At 46.0% G+C, this 17,938-nt stretch overlaps 1 protein-coding gene across 3 annotated transcripts in view; it reads left to right on the top strand.

The window, feature by feature from the left end:
- TJP1 (tight junction protein 1) overlaps positions 1–17,938 on the top strand; it is a 339,138-nt gene that overhangs the window by 21,752 nt on the left and 299,448 nt on the right. The window lies entirely within an intron of this gene.

Here is a 17,938-nt window from a genome sequence, read left to right as displayed (position 1 = left end):
TTCTTCCTCCCCGCGTAGCTCTGATTTCACCCTGACCCCTGACCATTTACAAATCGTTTTGCTGATGCCCATATTTTAGAGGATGTGCCCAGGCCACTGTGTGTCTTCTTGGGTTGTTCCACGGTGTAGAAAAATGGTTCTTGGAGAGCACATGAATCTCAGACCCTGGATGCCATGGAAGCACGCTCCTAATTGCCCTCGGGCTTTTGTTCCTTATTGGAGCCCCGAACTGCACTTTCAGAGCCTCCCGGATAACTCTGCATTTCAGTGGTAAAATTCTAACATCTGAATGTCCTGGATGCATTGGGGAGTTCCCTGGTGGCCTAGTGGTTAGGATTCCGGGCTTTCACTGCTGTGGCCTGGGATCAATCCCTGGTCAGGGAACTGAGATCCCACAAACCACACAGCGCAGCCAAAAAAAAAAAAAAAAAAAAAAATCGTGCAGTGATCCACTAAAATGTGTTCTAATGCTTTCCCCCTCAAAAAAACCCTGAATATTCAACTTTTTATGGGACGTTCTGGAAGTATTCTAATATGAGTGGCCTTCGTCTGCTTTTCCAGCTCACAGGTTACGTATGTTATGGGCTACAGTGAAACTTGGACTGTGCTCAGCCTTCATGGCTCTTTCTTGCAGATACAGACTCTGATGGGAAGGATTTGAATAAACCGAGAACCGAAAGCAACTGTCAAAACGGTTTCTACTCCAGTCAAAATCCTTCCCCCTCCAAAAGGCATGAAAAATGTAAACCATCCGTTTTCTTTAATTTGCTTATGGCTTGCTTATAAATAGCTACATTGTGATAATTAGTAAGCATTGTGGAAAAAGTGCACAGGCCAACCTTTAATGTATTTAATTAGCGTATGTAATCGATTTTTCCATTCATAGGGCTTATTAACTTAAATATGTACTTGGGGCCTCATTATCATAGTCTATTCACTTGGAAAGTATACATCCTGCTTTTGATCCTTTTTCTGGCTGTGTGGAGAACCCATTTAGTCTTGGGGCAAAGCTCTCAGGGGTCCCTGAAGCTGACCTGGGTGGGCTTGGGCTCCCTGTGATGAGCGCTCCTCGTGCAGGTGAGCCCCCTCTGTGGGGAGCGCAGTGTCCTCCCAGCTGTGTCCAGCAGGCCCAAGGCCGGCCCCCCGGCATCCCAGCCCTTCCCGGAACAGGACCCAGGGCGACAGGTGCCTGCAGCGTTTGTCAAAGAGGTGATTTTTGTTTCTTTCCCCGTCTACTTCTTGTTTTCAATAAGGAGAAAGGATACACACACGCGTGCGCGCGCGCGCACGCACGCACGCACACACACACACACACACACACACACCCCTACGGAGAAAGAGAGAGAGAAAGTTATTTTAAGGAATTGGCTTGTGCATTTGTGGGAGCTGGCAAGTCCAAAATCCACAGGGCAAGCCCTGGCAGGGTGGGAATCCAGATCAGACTTGATGTTGAGGCTTCAGTCCGAACTCCACAGGGCAGCAGGCTGGAAACCCTGGCAGGTTTCTATGTTGCAATCTTAAGGAGAATTCCTTCTATTTCAGGAAAACTTTGTCTTTATTCTTTATTCATGTGATTGGGTGAGGCTCACCCACACTAGGAAGGGTAACCTGCTTTACTCAAAGTCCACTGGTTTAGATGTTAATCACACCTAAGAAATATCCTTACAGCCACGTCTAGACTGGTGTTTGACGAAACACCTGGGCACCGCGGACTAGACAAGTTCACACAAAAAAATTGCTTTCTTTGAGCTTCTAAGGCTTTGGATTTTCCTGATTCCTGGGGAGGGTCAACACCTTCTCTTTTTCCTCCATTCCCCAGGGCCATGTCTGTGTGGATACAGGTGCATGTGGGGTGAGACGTGCCCTGGAGTGGTCTAAGTGCATCTCCCCCTGCCCCCAGCCTCAGGCCCTTCTGAGCTGAAGACTGAGCTCGTGACTTTAGCCATTTCCCGAGGAAAAGTTGCGGCCGACCCCACCCATATCTCTAGATTGGCCCTTCTCTCCAGAGCCGTGACCTATGCTCTCAACAGCCTCCCCTGACCTGTTCTTCCCTTCTGCGCATTGCTTGTCTTCTCTCTGACCTCACTGTCCTTTCCTAGCCTGAAATTCTAAACGGGATACCCCCAACCCTGCTGGAGAACATGTTGAGAACCTTCCCCACTGGGCCATCACTGGACATTCTGTTTGTGTTGGTTTATCATTTTATCATCACTCCCTCTGTGTTCACTGTTTATTGCTAACAATTTCTGCAGACTCCCAACTGTATCTTGCCATGATTTAAAGAGTTAAAATGGCCCTACATGTTGGATAAACATGTTCTACATTCTAGAACAATAGTTATGTCTGTTAGGTTAACCTGCAAAGTGTATAACCTAAATCCTATTTGGGTTAGAAAACAACCTATAATATGTCGATTTTTCTGCATCTGTGAAACACTGGTCTAAAATAATCATTGATCATCTCATACTCGTGTTGAATGGAGTCCTGTGAAAAATACACCTCATTAGGTTATTTCATCACAGTAGTGATGACAGTAGGTATTATTAAGCACCTGTATGGCCAGCTCCTAAATATGCCTCTTGAGAAGGGCAGTCCTATGATAATTCCTCTCCCGAAATTTATATCCAGGTTCTGTGAATTAATGAATAAGTTAGAGATGCACTATGTGATTTTATTAGGAGGTGAGGAAAGTGTCTTTCCTGTCTGAGTTTTGCCACACTAGCAGCAAAATCAGCTTGGGTTCCACCAACTGTTAGAGGACATTTCATCCACGCGTACGTCTGCTGCACAGCGGTCGTGGTGAAGGCCCTGCTCTGTGCCCGGTGGGGTCACCGTTCTCCCCTCATCCTCCTGCTCACCGTCGGCAGAGGAGGCTGGAGCAGGACTTCTACCCCAGGACAGCGCAGAAGTCAGGCTGGAGTGGAGGCCTTCGAAGTGGGTCCTCCCACTCAGCACTGGGACCTGATTTCAGAAAAAGTACCCCGCGTGCTTCGTGATGTTTCTCTCTCCTTTCCGTGAAGAGCTAGAGAGAGGGGATTGACTTGGACACAGCAAGCATGTGCTTTTCTCCTTTTTCTGTTCATTCACCTGTCAAGAAAAGAACACTCCTTGCTCACAGACGCATACACTGAAGAAAAAGACAAGGAAAGAGAGAGGAAGTCTTAATTTTAAGCCTCATCAGGGATAACCTCAATGTTTAAGAGCAGAGACTAAATCAGAGATTTTTCCCCTGCTACCCACACACAGCACTGTGAATTCACCAAGGCAACAGTATCCAGGACCTGCGGCTCCACCCATGAGAAGGCAGCAGCAGTCCTGAGGACGCCCAGATGGCATCCCAGACACAGGCAGCAGGCAGGCTGCATCTGGATGAGGCCGCCGGAGGCGGGGAGGAGCCCAGCTGACACTGTGTTTCTGTTTACAGTCATTAAATGCATTGAAAAGGGACAATGAGGGATGAACGGAAAGAAATGCTGGGCGTGTCCTATAACTAAATATTTCACTCATTTGGGAAGAGCCTCACCTCAGGTGTCAGGTCATAATTCTCGGGTGGGTCTGGATGCTCCTGCGGAGTTCTGAGGACACTCTCGTCACACACCCACAGCCCCCTCGGGGCACAGTCATTTTCCATGCGTTATCTTAGCTCCTCTCCCCACACCTCAGAGTGCGATTATCCCCAAGTGGCAGGTTTAGGAGCTGAGGCTCAGGGCTGAAGGGACTGGCTCCAGGCCCCTGGTTCTGTGCCCTTTCCAGAGCCCCACGGCCTCCAAGGACCTGGCACTCCTCCTTCACAGGGTGTGTGCGGGATGCAAGCCCCAGGACTTGGCCGGCCTGCTTCTTAGCACACCTACCGATGGAAGGAAACACCTACACCTACAGATGGAAGGTCTTCTGCCCACCAGGCCTCACTGTGGATTGGGAACAGCCAAACCACCCGTGTGGGGTCCACACTTTTTGGTTGATTAGGCCCTTGGGAATCTCACTTTAAAATTTCCTCCACTGTCCAGCAACACACCTGGGCAGCCAGGATGGGACCCTCCCCGGGGATGGGACCCTCAGCTCTGTTTCCACATACTCTGGCCCCTATTTTCATGCTTATCAGAATAGATGGGTTGTTTCCCCTCACACCTCCCCTGCCTCCCGACCCCTGGCACACACACTCACAAGAAGGAATCTTTTACATCCACCTTTTCCTTCTCAGAGCCCAGCACAGCCTGGGACGGAGCTCGCGGCTTGGCCTGCAGTGAGCAGAGGTGAAAGCTTGCCCATCCTGGGCCTGGGTCTCCACGCACCCGGCTTGGCTTCCTCACCCCCTGGTTCCTCTTGAACCTACTCTGCAGCCCACTCCCCCTCCCCCTGCCGCCCCCATAAAGGCTGTGGTGAGACCCCCCCCGCATCCCTCCATCCCTGGCCTTCTCCTCAGCTGTTCCAGGATGCGCTCCCTGCCTCCCTCCCGACTCCTCCTGCTCCTCCGCGGGATCCCAGTCCTGGTGGCTCTCTTGATGACTTTGTGGGCCTCTACCCATCACTCCCCAACTGGCATCTCCTCCCTGAAGCCCAGTCCGATCCACTGCCTCCAGCCTAAGAGGCGACCCAAACGATGCTAGCAAAGCACCTGGGAACCAGCCCCTGCCAAGTGCCAAGCCCACGACTGCTTAGGGCTCAGCAAATGGCACTTCTGTCCAAAGTCCTTGGACGGTCCCCCTGGCTTCCCTTCCCCTCATCCCACGTCCCAGCCCCAGCTGTTCCCGGGATCTGACTGCTCCTCACCACGCGGCCAAGTCCAACCACCCGCACCTGGAGGCTGTGGGGCTTCCTAACCCGCCCTGCTTGGTCCTGGACCCACAGCCCATGGTGCCACAGCGGAGAGAGACACATTATAAATGCGTCAATCAGTCACTTCACTGCCTGGCTTAAAGGCCCCTAGGGGCCTCCATGACACCAAGATAAAGTCCTTGCTCCTCAAAATGGCCTTGGAGGCCCTGGCCCTGGCCCCTGGATACCTCCCTTCCTTCCCCTAGGGCTGCAGGCTCATCAGCCTTTGGCTGGTTCTCCTCCTGGCTCAGGACTCCACCCTCCTGTCTTCCCTGGAACAGCTGCCAACCCCCCCTACGCAGCAGAGGGGTGGGGCGGCTTCTTTCTGACCCTCACGTACCTCTCGGGGAGGACTTTCCTAGCCCTCCTTCTAGAACTGTGCCACTCCCACCTCTAGAACTATCCATCCCTCATCCTGCCTTATTTTCTTCAAGCACTTATCACTCCCTGATGCATTGCATGTTTTGTTTCTTTGTTCGTTTGTTTTCTCCCAGTAGAATGCAAGCTCTGTGAGGATAGAGATTTTATTTTGTTCACGTCTGTATCCCTAGTTCCTAGAGCAGTGCCTGGAGCACAGTAGGTGCTCAATAAATATTTGTTATAATAAATAAATAATAAAAAATATTGAACAGAGGTTTAATAAGATGCAGCAAAATACCAAATTCCCTGCTGATGATAGAGATCAAGGTTAGTGAAGTATGGCAGTGGACCAAATCCAACCCGCAGCCTGTTTTTGTAAATAAAACTTTATTGGAGGGCTTCCCTGGTGGCGCAGTGGTTGAGAATCTGCCAATGCAGGGGACACGGGTTCGAGCCCTGGTCTGGGAAGATCCCACATGCCACGGAGCGACTAGGCCCGTGAGCCACAACTACTGAGCCTGCGCGTCTGGAGCCTGTGCTCCGCAACAAGCGAGGCCACGATAGTGAGAGGCCCGCATGCCGCGATGAAGAGTGGCCCCCACTCGCTGCAACTAGAGAAAGCCCTCGCACAGAAACGAAGACCCAACACAGCCATAAATAATAAATAAATAAATAATTAAAAAAAAACTTTATTGGAAAACAGGCACATCTGCTCATTTGCATAAAGTTTATGGCTGCTTTCATGCTGCCACCAAAGTTGAGTAGTTGTGAGAAAGACTGCACTTAGCCGCTCTTTTACAAAAGCATTCACTATTTAAACACTGTAACCTGTTCTCGTCTTTTCTTTTTAAGGAAATTAAGATTGAATGTGAGAATTTCTCTCACATTCAATAAATCACATCACTGTATGGTATAAGTTATATCTCCATAATACACATGAAGGTGGTTTAAAGATTTGTTAAGTCAGTAAGGAAAATAGAATAGACAACATTGTGAATTTTAAAAATAATTTCAGGCCTAGTCATTAACTTTTTTCTTCAGACCCTTTATTGTTGAGAAGGACATCTAATAGATTAAATTAGGTTTACCCATGCCAAACAAATCAATGGCTCTTTTATAGAACAAGGCTTGAAGCAAGAGAAAAATGATAGATTCACATTGAATCTTGTCTATGTTTAAAATACAGTGAGCCCTATATGTCTGAAAATGTGCTTATAATTAGAAATATTGGTAAACTAAGTGTAAGTGCCTTGTTATATCTGAATTTGATCAGAAAGTGTCCAAATTACCCATAATACTCTCAGCTATGCCCTCAAGTTGTCATAGAAGCAAATATCCCTTTAAACATTTTTTCATCCTCCATAAATCTCATTAAATAAAGATAATTGTGACACCTACCATGTCAAAAGCGTTTGATTTTCAGATTGCACTTGAAGAAATGCACAAATTACACTTGTTTCGAGTAAGAAAAAAACAAAGCAGTACTCAATATTCTATGGTATAACTCAAGACAGATAAGACAGATTGCAGTAATTATTGTGAGAAAAGTAACCACAGTACTTGTTCAATATCCTAAAACAGAATTTACTGAGAATCCATATTGGACATGTCTGAGACCCTGGAACATTTTAAAATTTCATATAAGCTACTGAAACTTGCTTACCTTATCTATATTAATGCACTTTATCACCCTAAACAAATTTTGAGTGATAAAAGATGCCTTTCTCCTTTCACCTTTTTGATAGTTTACAGTCATGGTGTGTGTCATCCACTGTGGATGTGGATTTGCCAATTTCAGGCTGAGGTAAAGTGCAGTCCTCCTTTAACACGAGGGGGGAGCTATATCATCACCACTAGGTGGTGCTCTGCAATAGTTAGTAAATTTCACAGTGTTTAAAATTGGCATTGACAGTGATTCTTTTCTTCAAGGAATGAATCACTCTTAATGCGTTTTTGCCATTCTCATCAGCACTATCTACTGCTCTCCTAATTTTAATTTGCTAAATCACCCTATTATGAAGGAATGATGGCCTTTGACTCATACTGAAATCTCTGACGTAAAGTTCTTTAGGTTAAATAACATGTGGGCTCTGAGAAGTGCTATTAATTCTCTCTTTTCTTTCACAATTAACTTCAAGTGAAACAATATCGTAAAGGAATGTGAACACTTTTTGCAGCCAACTAAGCAATTAAAAGCAAAGACAAATGAGCACTAACAAAAACCGAAATTCACCGTTCTTCATGGTATCTGTAGTTGACAGCTAAAGCTTTTGTTTATTTTCATTGCTAAGTCTTGTATGGCAAGAATGTTTTTGGTAGATAGGATGAATTTTGTCTTTATCAGTGTGGTACAAGCAACCAGGCTCTGGTTTAATGGAAGCCGTTCCTAGGAGCCTCTCTGATGGACGTTAGAACTGGGCTCTGTCACCCAGGAGAACACAGTGGTTTCACTCCAGAGAGCTTTTGAAGGCAACTTCACTCTGGGCTGCTACATTTTTCCATGTTTCATTGGGAAAAAAATTCTGCACCATTATGTGTGAAGATCATTCTGGTGTTGATCTGTAATAGGTACGCATAGTTCCTCTCATTTGTGGTCAACTGGTAAGAACGATGGTTCTCTAAAGCCTGAGTCGGTTTACCTCAACTCCCAGTAACTCCATTAGAACAAATTTCTCCTCTGCAAACAACTCAGCATATAAATAGTTTGCGTGAGGACGGATAGCAAAATAATATAGACAGAATCTTTTAAATAGGAAATACATTGAATTGGCATATTGCAAAATTAAATAACTGAAAAGTTATGTTTAAATTTTATCTCTTTTTATATTTCCTTCATGAAAAAGCATGTCCCAGTAATAATTAATCATTTAGTTCAATACCTTGAGAAAGAATTCTTGAGTTATTTATAGATATCTATATGTCTTTATCCATTTGGTTTGTTATAACAAAATACCCTCAGCTAGGTGGCTTATAAAAAACAAAAATTTATTTCTCACAGTTCTGGAGACTGGGACGCCCAAGATCAAGGTGTCGGCAGATTCAGTGTCTGGTGAGAACTTCTTGATTCATAGATAGCTGTTTTCTCTCTGTCTCCTCATGTGGTAGAAGGGACGAGGAAGCTCTCTGGGGTCCCTTTTATATGGGCACCTAATCACCTCCCTAAGGCTCTACCTCCTAATACCCTCACCTTGCAGGTTAGAATTTCAACATAGAATTGCGGGGAGAGACATAAGCATTCAGACCATAGGAATTTATATCTATCTATCTATCTATCTATCTATATATATATATATAATTAAAGAATACAGGCAAGTTTTTATTTGTTTGTTTTTTTTTTGGTTTTTTTGGCTGCGTTGGGTCTTCGTTGCTATGCATGGGTTTTCTCTAGTTGCAGCAAGCAGGGGCTACTCTTCGTTGCAGTGTGTGGGCTTCTCATTGCGGTGGCTTCTCTTGTTGCGGAGCATGGGCTCTAGGCGCGTGGGCTTCAGTAGTTGCGGCATGCGGGCTCAGTAGTTGTGGATTGCAGGCTCTACAGGGCAGGCTCAGTAGTTGTGGTGCATGGGCTTAGTTGCTCCACGGCATGTGGGATCTTCCCAGACCAGAGATCGAACCCGTGTCCCCTGCACTGGCAGGCAGATTCTCAACCATTGCACCACCAGGGAAATCCCCAGGCAAGTTTTAATAAGGAAATACTTGATCGTTTTCTAAAAAAACATTTTGAACAAATGTTTACTGAGCACCATAGTGCCAAGTGTTGGGAGGGATACAAAGAAGTAAAAGATGGTCCCTACCCTCAAAAACACATATCCATACATCCTTATTGAAGAAACCAAGCATGACTGTTTGAAACAGTACAAGGCCCCAGACACTTAGACAGCAGATTGGAAGTCAGCAACGTGGAGGGTGTTGGATAAAAGAAAACTCTTCCAGAGCCGGCACAGAGAAACTCCTGGAGGGGAAGTGACTTATGCGGTTCATGAATCACTGGTTCACACGCTGGCTGTGTATTGGAATCACGTGGAGAACTCACAACACAGAGATTCTGCTTTAGTGGACCTGTATGCTCCCCAGGTGAATCTAATGAACCATTGCCCTAGTGTTAGTCCCAGGACTGGCTGCTGGTCTAAGAATCCAGCTTGAATCAGAATGTAAATCAACTACATCACCCAGCACAACGTTTAGTTCTGCTGCCCTTCTTCTTATGAGGGTAACATAACATGACAATCTTGATGAAAGAAGCAGCAGGTGGATTTACCCCTGGTAAAAGGTCCGCATCTTCCTGGGCCCGTGTTTTGAGTAGTGCTGCTAAATCATGAGTGGAATTTACATAGGTTTGGAGGGATAGAGGGAAGCAAGCATTCATGGAAATAGCAAAAACAAAGGTATAGAAGTGGGAAGAAACAAGATATCTCAGAGCAATTTTGTCTATAGATCTGATGAGAGTATCATTAGTATTCCTCCTAAGCATACATATCCGTGGTAAATTATAAACGACACTAAAGGGTTATTAATGAATAACAATTTAAGGTATTACTAATGGTCAGCATTTCTTTCCACATTTCCCCCTTTCAAGGCACTTAATGTTTGTAAGTAAAAATTCCATCTTTAATTGACTTTTTGTATCTGCAGCCTTGTCTGCCTGTGCCGTGTCATTTAGCTTAGGGTCTCATACAGAATATGTGTTCAGTAGATAATTTTTCAATGCCTTATTATGGAAAAGTTTATGCATATACAAAGTAAACAGAATAATGTAATGAGCCTCTGTGCACCAGTTACCCAGTTTCAGGAATTATCCACATTCTGCCATTTCTGCTGCTTTTGTAATCCCACCCACTCCCTGCCCTGACATAATATTATTTTTTAGTTTTTTTGGAGGTAAAATTTACATCTATCAAAATGACTTAGTGACAGAACCACAAAGCTGGCTGTACGATTTTGGCAAATGCATACACCTGTGGTGCCCCCAACCCTGTGACAGAGAACATCTCCATCTGTCCAGAAAGTTCCTTCACATCTCTGGTCAGGCAATCCCTCACCAACCAGAGGCAACTAGTAGGATTTTTTTTCACCTTACTGAACTTCACCTATTCTAAAATGCCATCTAAAGGAAGTGCACAGCATTTACTCATTTGTATTCAGATCCTTTTGCTTCACATAATGTCTGTGGGGTTCACCCATTCAATAAATATTTTTTATTTTTTTATTCTTTATTTTTATTTTTTTTTTTGATGTGGACCATTTTTAAAGTCTTTATTGAATTTGTTACAATATTGCTTCTGTTTTATGTTTTGGTTTCTTGGCTGTGAGGCATATGGGATCTTAGTTCCCCGACCAGGGATCAAACCCACACCCCCTACATTGGAAGGCGAAGTCTTAACCACTGGACCACTAGGGAAGTCCCAATAAATATTTTGTAAAGTAAAGAATTCTGGACTAGAAAATGGCGGGAGCAGAGGGCTCAGGAGGAGGACAGATTGGGCGGGTGGCCTGGCATCCGTCCATCTGTGGCAATCCCTGGAGGCCAGAAAAAGGAACTTTTACTCCGTTTTCATGGCTGCAAGTCAACGGTCTGCTTCATCATTGCTGAGAGGGCCTGGGAGCTGGTTCTGACTCCACACCCCACTCCCCACTGCTTTGTGAGTCACCGCAGTGCCACTGAGTGGCCAGGCCTGGTGCCAAACTCTCCGTGGAGCTGCTGCATTCACATCTCCCCCGAAGAGCTGGCCCGTCCGTAAGTCCCATCCCACCCCCCTGGACAGACAGGAGGAAGGAGCTCAGAACTTGGCACAGGCCTTTGAAAGACTGTGTGAGCCTTGTAAGGCAGCGGGGCTGCGAAGGTCAGTGATATGAAAAGCTTGAGCAGAGCAGTCAGGGAGCCATGCACCAGGGCTGGGCACTGGGAGCTAGTCGGGGGCCTGTCGGTGTACTGCCCGGGCAGGGAATCAGGCCATCCTGCAGGGCTGCTAAGGAGGTTTGATCTGTGTGGGTGTCGGACAAGGACAAGAACACCACAGACCAACCATCAAATGCAGCAGTGATAAAAGATCTGCTGACCAGGTCAGGCTGAGAACCCCAGCAATCAGGCTCTGGAGTTGGAATCCAGGTCAAGGATGAAGAAGAAGACAGTCTGGACTCAAGCTAAGTTTTGGAACATAGAAAGTCCAAGGCAGAATAGCAAGGAAGGCAAAAAGCTGGAGAAGTGGTTGTCCAGCAGAGGAAAGAGTGTCTGGAGGCTGATACGGAGTGATCTTTTCCTTCCTAAGCATTATCTTCCTCCCCAATATCTTCCCTCAGATTCCAGAGAAGCATAAATTTAGGGGCCTTGAGAAAAGGGCGGGAGAACTTCTACGTGCCTTATTGTAATCGATAGGATCAAAGATAGCCCCAAGTGTTGGAACCTAGGTGTATTAATTATCTGTTGCTGCAAAACAAATTACCCCCAAATCACCCCAAAGTGTGTGGCTTAAAAAACACAGTTATCATCTCATTGTTTCTGTGGGCCAGGAATCAGGGCACAGTTTAGCTGGGTTACACAGCTCAGGGGTTCTCACAGGCTGTAATCAAGGTGTCAGCTGGGGCTGTGGTCTCATCTGAAGTTTCCAAAAGAGAACAATCAAATTCCAGCTCACTCCTATGGTTGTCGGCAGGATTCAGCTCCCTGTGAGATGTTAGGATGAGGCTCTGGCTTCTTTACTGGCAGTTGGAGGTTGCCCAGAGTTTCTTGCCATGTGACCTTCTCCACTTTATCAGAGCAAATGTGTGAGGAGAGTCAGAAAGACAGAGTATATGAAAAAGAGGGAAGTCACAGTCTTTTATAACCTCCTCTCATAAGTGACACCCCATCACCTCTGCTGTATTTTGTTCATTAAAATCAAGTCGCTGGTCCAGCCCATACACACAAAGTCATGAATACCAGGAGGTGGGTGTCACTGGCAGCTGTGTGGGAAGCTCCTGACTCCCTAGGGGACTGGAGGAGTGGAAATATCAGGGACCACAATACAGCAGCTGGGATGGAGGTCACATGGACCCAGATGATAGGCTGAGTTGTATTCCCAGTAGGTGTCCCAAAACCTCAGCCCACACGCATGTGAGTCGTGGGAGAGCTCATAGACTGGGAAGCACCCTGTTTTGACCACCTGTAGGACATGTATACTTCATTTCATTGCACAATAAACTGATCTGTCATCTGGACAATCAGCTCTGTCCTCGAGAAGTCTAAGGGACCGCTCCTGGGCATGTCCATTTTTCAGCAATTTCCTCCTGATTCCCAGAGAACTGATATGAGACTGACCTTGGCCATGGTGTTGAACCACAGAGGCAAAAGAAGCCACTTTTTTTTCTTTTTTTTTCTTTTTGGAGGCAGAATAAGGCCTGGAAATTGTTTTGCCTTCATTGCGGTTGTTACTTTTCTAGAAACAGTCTCTTCCTATTTTAGACAAGGATGTAAAGTCTGCCTGTTCTAGCTCACAAAGATCTTGTGGGAGCCAAATGAGATAATGCTCATAAATGCATTTTGAAACTTTTTTTAAAAGGACAAATGTCAGATATTCAAACCACATATTGTTTTTTTTTTTAATCAGTCATCAATTTTATACATATCAGTGTATACACCACATATTGTTATGATCGTCGCTGTTCTTTAAACAGTTGTTTATCAGAGAAGATCAAAGTTTTCAGGATAAGCTCTGGCTCCTTCCACTCCTTCTGCTTCTCCATGCCCAGAGGAGCCTCCTCTTGGTGACTGAGGTTCGCAGTGTCACCTCCCTCCCAGATCCCTGCCTAAGGTCACCCCTGCTCTCCTCAGGCCGAGGGCACACACGGCCCTCGTGCCAGCCTCTCTGTGCCCCTTAGCTTTGCCAGGTCTTCCCTCTGCCACACTCCGGTCACCGAGCTGGCTGCTGTGTAAAGTACAGAGCTCTCGCCTACACTGGGGCCTCTGATCGCCGCCCCGTTGTCCTGACCATCCTCACCCCACCAGCCCCAGGCCCTCTGCCCAGGCCCTTGCCCCCTGTCCGAGGCCTTGCCTCTGTGCTCCGTGGCCCCTGCATGGAAGCAGAGGGCCCAATCTGTTCCCTGGTGCCGGGCACCCCCGAGGACCACTCTCTGTTGCCTTCCCTCTGCACTTTTGACATGGATCTGTTTCAGTCATCATGTTCTGCAGAACATGCTCTGCAGTAGAAGATGGGGGTTACCGTATCTTCTGAAGCTCAAGCCTTCACAGGCAGTAAAGAGCAGAGCTAGTATCCAAACCCAGGCCCACCAGCTCCCTCCTCCCCGGGCGCCTGTGACGTCCCCCCATTAGGTCAGGAGACACCGTTCTTCAAGTCTTCAGGTTCCCGACAGTAACTGGGGATTCTGCCCCAAGGTAAAAAACAGTGATCTGGGCAAACTCCTGACACACATATATATTTCTGCCATAATTTATTAAATCCATATTTAATACATTTCATTGGATAAAAAGATTAACTTTTATTTTGTGAAAAAAAAAATTGATGCAAATGTTGTAGCCCTGGTAACAATGTGTGTCTACATCAAATACAAAGGCTGAAAATTTCCCATTTCTGGTTCTTTCAAGTCGACTCTATGCCATTAAATATCTACATTAAATGAAGTACCACACTGCCTTAAGAGTTACTCATTTGTAGGAAGAGACTCCAAGGTGTAACCCTTAAATCTATAAAAAGTACTAACTAAAAGTAACTGTTACCATGGCAACACACTGCCTTCATTAGGAGCCTCCAAAAGCAAAGCACTTTGGAAATGAGCATTTACAGGTGCTCCAGAATCATTGAAACTCCATGGAATGGATTTTTAATCACTGTTAACACTTGCACTTCATTCTTAGGTTCAAAAGGAGATTTCAGAGCTTGCCCCGTACATACACTCTTTTAAAATTAAAGGAGCGTATTTCATTAGTATTGCCGATTTTAGATAGATAGATAGATAGATAGATATGTATGTTTGAGGAACTCACAAAATGGATTTTAAAATGCATGTAGATGGGTAGGGTCCATGAATGGCTAAGACACTTTGGCAAAAGAAGAGCTAGGGGTTGCAGGGCACACCCCCCATATGAAGTCACACCACGGAGTCGTAGCAAGAAGGCAGCGTGCTCCAGCAGAGGAAAAGCAAAGAGGTGGATGCAGCCCGTGAGAGAGCCACGGACCCACAAGACACACGCAGGCCTGGGACGGGCTCGGGAGAGCAGCAGTGCTCCAGACCAGCGGGGAGAAGACCCATGTGTTTGCAGCAGCGTTGGGGAAACCTGTCTCAGTAAATGGATTCCTCCCTCCCACTGTGTAAAGGAGGCAAAGTCCTGTTGGATTCAATACTTTAATAGGTAAAGTATGGATGGACCTAGAGATTGTCATACTGAGTGAAGTCAAAGACAAATTATCATATGATATCGCTTATATGTGGAATCAAAAAAAAAGGGTACAAATGAACTTATTTACAAAGCAGAAATAGAGTCACACATGTAGAAAACGAACTTATGATTACCAGGGGGGAAGGGGGGGAGGGATAAATTGGGAGTTTGGGATTGACATATACACACTACTGTATATAAAATAGGTAACCATCAAGGACCTACTGTACAGCACAGGAAACTCTACTCAGTACTCTGTAATGACCTATATAGGAAAAGAATCTAAAAAAGAATCGATATGTGTATATGTATAACTGATTCACTTTGCTGTACACCTGAAACTATCACAGCAGTGTAAATCAACTACACTCCAATACAAATTTAAAAGAAAAATAGGAAAAGTAAAACCATAAAACAGATGCAAAAAGGTCAAAGGAAATGCCTTGGCGACCTCAGGGAGGAGACTATTCAAACAAGACCCTCAATGCACCAACGACAGGGCAAAATAGGAGGGATAAGACCATCTAAAAACTCTACCTGTGGTTCAGTGAAGTCGTCATAGTCAAAGTTAGCAGAAAACAATAATCTGGAAGAAGATTTGAAATGAATAAAATTGACAAGGGGTTCATAGATAGAACCACTCTGTCTGAGAAGATTTGTCGCACTCATGGGAATGTTCCAGGTCTGTGCTGGCCGTGAGCCACTGGCGGCTAATGAGCACTTGAAATGCAGCCAGTGTGACTGAGCAGCTGGATTTTAATTAATTGTCATTCTAACAGGCGCATGGGACCAGTGGCTACCCCACTGGACAGCACAGACCTGGAATATACAAGGAACTCCTACAAGTCAATAAGGAAAGTGAGAAAACTCAAAATATGAATAGGCAAAAAGAAAAACGTGGCCTCAACTTTCTACCTTCATTCTCCTCCATCTCCATTTCTTTGCTTATTTTATTTTTATTTTATAATTGTATGTATATATTCATATGATGCACCCCAAATCCCTTTCCGGCAGTAAGATTTCGCATACGGAGCTGACCATGGTCCTCTCCCGGGACCAGCTGGGGCTGGCCTCCCCGGGCCTCTGAGCTTCTACGAGATGGGCCGGCACCAGCCGTGGAGAAGCTGCACATTCTCCTACCACGTGCTCAGACCCAGGCTTTGTGGGAACTCATCTGTTCCAGTTCATTTGAAAGAAGAAACACATTTATCAGCTGCAAAGATTCTAAGACAGTAAACAAAGAGGTCAGTGATGTTTCCAGCTCCAAACAGTCTAAGTTTGGGTGGACACGTCGCATTCTTTTTGCTATTTACATAATGGAGAAGAAAGGTTAAAGTTGGGTAAAGCTTTTAGCCAAAGAGAAAATGGAAGAAATTGTAATTTATTACTTAAGGGAACAGGAACAATATTTCACGTTTTTCTTGTCACTGCACCCTCAGAAAAAGATCATCACAGTGGAGCTGCCCAGAGGAAGGGCACTTGTCGCACAAAGGGCTGGAGCTCCCTAGGAAGGCAGGAGAGACTATGGTCCTCCTGTGATGGTGCCACATGTGTCACTGAAGAGGAAACAGGCATCAAACAAGCATTGTTTGGCTCAAAAAAGTTCTTTGACGAAGGAACCATTTGTTCCCTGAATTGGGCAACAAAAGCAGGTCGTTTACTCCTCCAGAAGTATAAAAGTGCAGGATGTGAAACTCTCCTTTTTGCAGGACAAAAATAGCCAACAAAAAGGGCAACTTTGTGTGGTTCAGTCATGCAGCCCTCAATCAGAAAAGGCAGCCGAACCTCCCTGGGAGCCGACAGGAGAGGCTGCCCGGTCAAGGTTCTGGGGCCACAGGACAGACAAGTTTCAGGTCCCACATAGTGTGAACGAAGAGGCAAGAACCAGAGCTGCAGCCGAGGATCTGCGGGAGAATTAGCAACAGAGAGAGAGCTGGGCTGCGCACAGAGCCCTCGGGCATCCGTACCACAATCAATTAATCAATCAATCAATAGGAGCTGGGAAAGCCCCAAGGATCTATCCCAACAACAGATGCCACTGATCTTCAAAACCCCAAGCCAAGCACTGAGGTTTTAATGTGTTTTTGTTCACTTGATAAATCCTTAGAGTAGGTGAAGGCAGTCATGGCAACAAGCCCCAGTGTTTTCAACAGCTCCATGGAAGATGATGCCTCTCCCTGGGGCGTGTTCCTGGTGTGTTCTTGGCCAGATCAGGCAGGCAGCACCCCGTAGCTGGTGGTCCAGGGCGCTCAGAGGCCAGCAGAAGCCTGCAGAAGGGAACGGCTTTGACACACATGTGGGGGAAAGTGCAAGAGGATCCAGTTCTAAACTCTGGTTTGATTGGCTGTGAAATCTCCTGTTTTACATTTTATAATGAATAATAATAGTTCATGTTTCCTTTCATTAGAAATGCATCATAGAGAAATAACCCGTTCAGTCCTGAAACATCTTTAAGTGATTTAATAACTGCTTATGGTAAAACATAATGTAAGCAATGAGGCTGCCTTTGATGTTAAACTTGTTATGTAGTCATTTGACTGAATTTCCCAAACAAGTCCTTTAGGCCGCTTGTTAATTTTATTGTAATTGTGAGGATCAACCCTTTTGTTGCAGGAAGGGGAACCCAAGAGTGGGCTCTTGTCGAACACTCAGAAATGAATTGTCCGAGGAGACACACGTGCTGATAAAGCAGGAGACTTTATTGGGAAGGGGCGCCTGGGTGGAGAGCAGCAGGTAAGGGAGCCCAGGAGTACTGCTCCCCACGTGGCTCGCAGTCTCAGGGTTTTATGGTGATGGGATTAGTTTCCGGGTTGTCTCTGGCCAATCACTCTGACTCAGGGTCCTTCCTGGTGGCTCGCACATGGCTCAGCCAAGATGGATTCCAGCGAGGAGGATTCTGGACATAACTTCTTCTCCCTCCGTCCTTTCGGCCCCTCCCGAATTCTCCCGGTTTGTTTCCGGTGGCAGCACTGAGTTCTTTATCAGGACGTCCTATTGTGAGAAAACTCAGGCAAACGGTTATCATCATGCCTGGCCAAGGCAAGTGGTTACGGTCAACGGTTCCCTAACCCTTTCTTTTGGAAATTATGATGTAATTCAAAGCTTTGAGTCAGACAGAGCTGGGGTGAAGCACAGTCTCCAGCAAGGCTCTTCACCTCCATGCACCTGTTTCCTCATTGGTAGTATGGCCTGCTTTGAAAATAAGTGAGTGAACCTCTCAACGTCTGTTCTCTGCTCCCGGCTTTGCCCTCCCTTTCTTACGCTGCTATGGAAGATCGGGGTCTACGGTGTGATGCCCACATGCAGGGGAGGAATTCAGCCCAGAGTTGGCATCACAGGCCCATTCTTGGGCCCAAATCATTTCTGATAGAATCATCTAGGAGAAGAGCAGGGAAG

The sequence above is a fragment of the Balaenoptera borealis genome, assembly GCF_965194805.1.
Source record: "Balaenoptera borealis genome assembly, chromosome: 3".
Lineage (NCBI taxonomy): Eukaryota > Metazoa > Chordata > Mammalia > Artiodactyla > Balaenopteridae > Balaenoptera > Balaenoptera borealis.
Note: the sequence above shows the minus strand (reverse complement) of the source record. Positions and strands in the feature narration are given on the sequence as shown.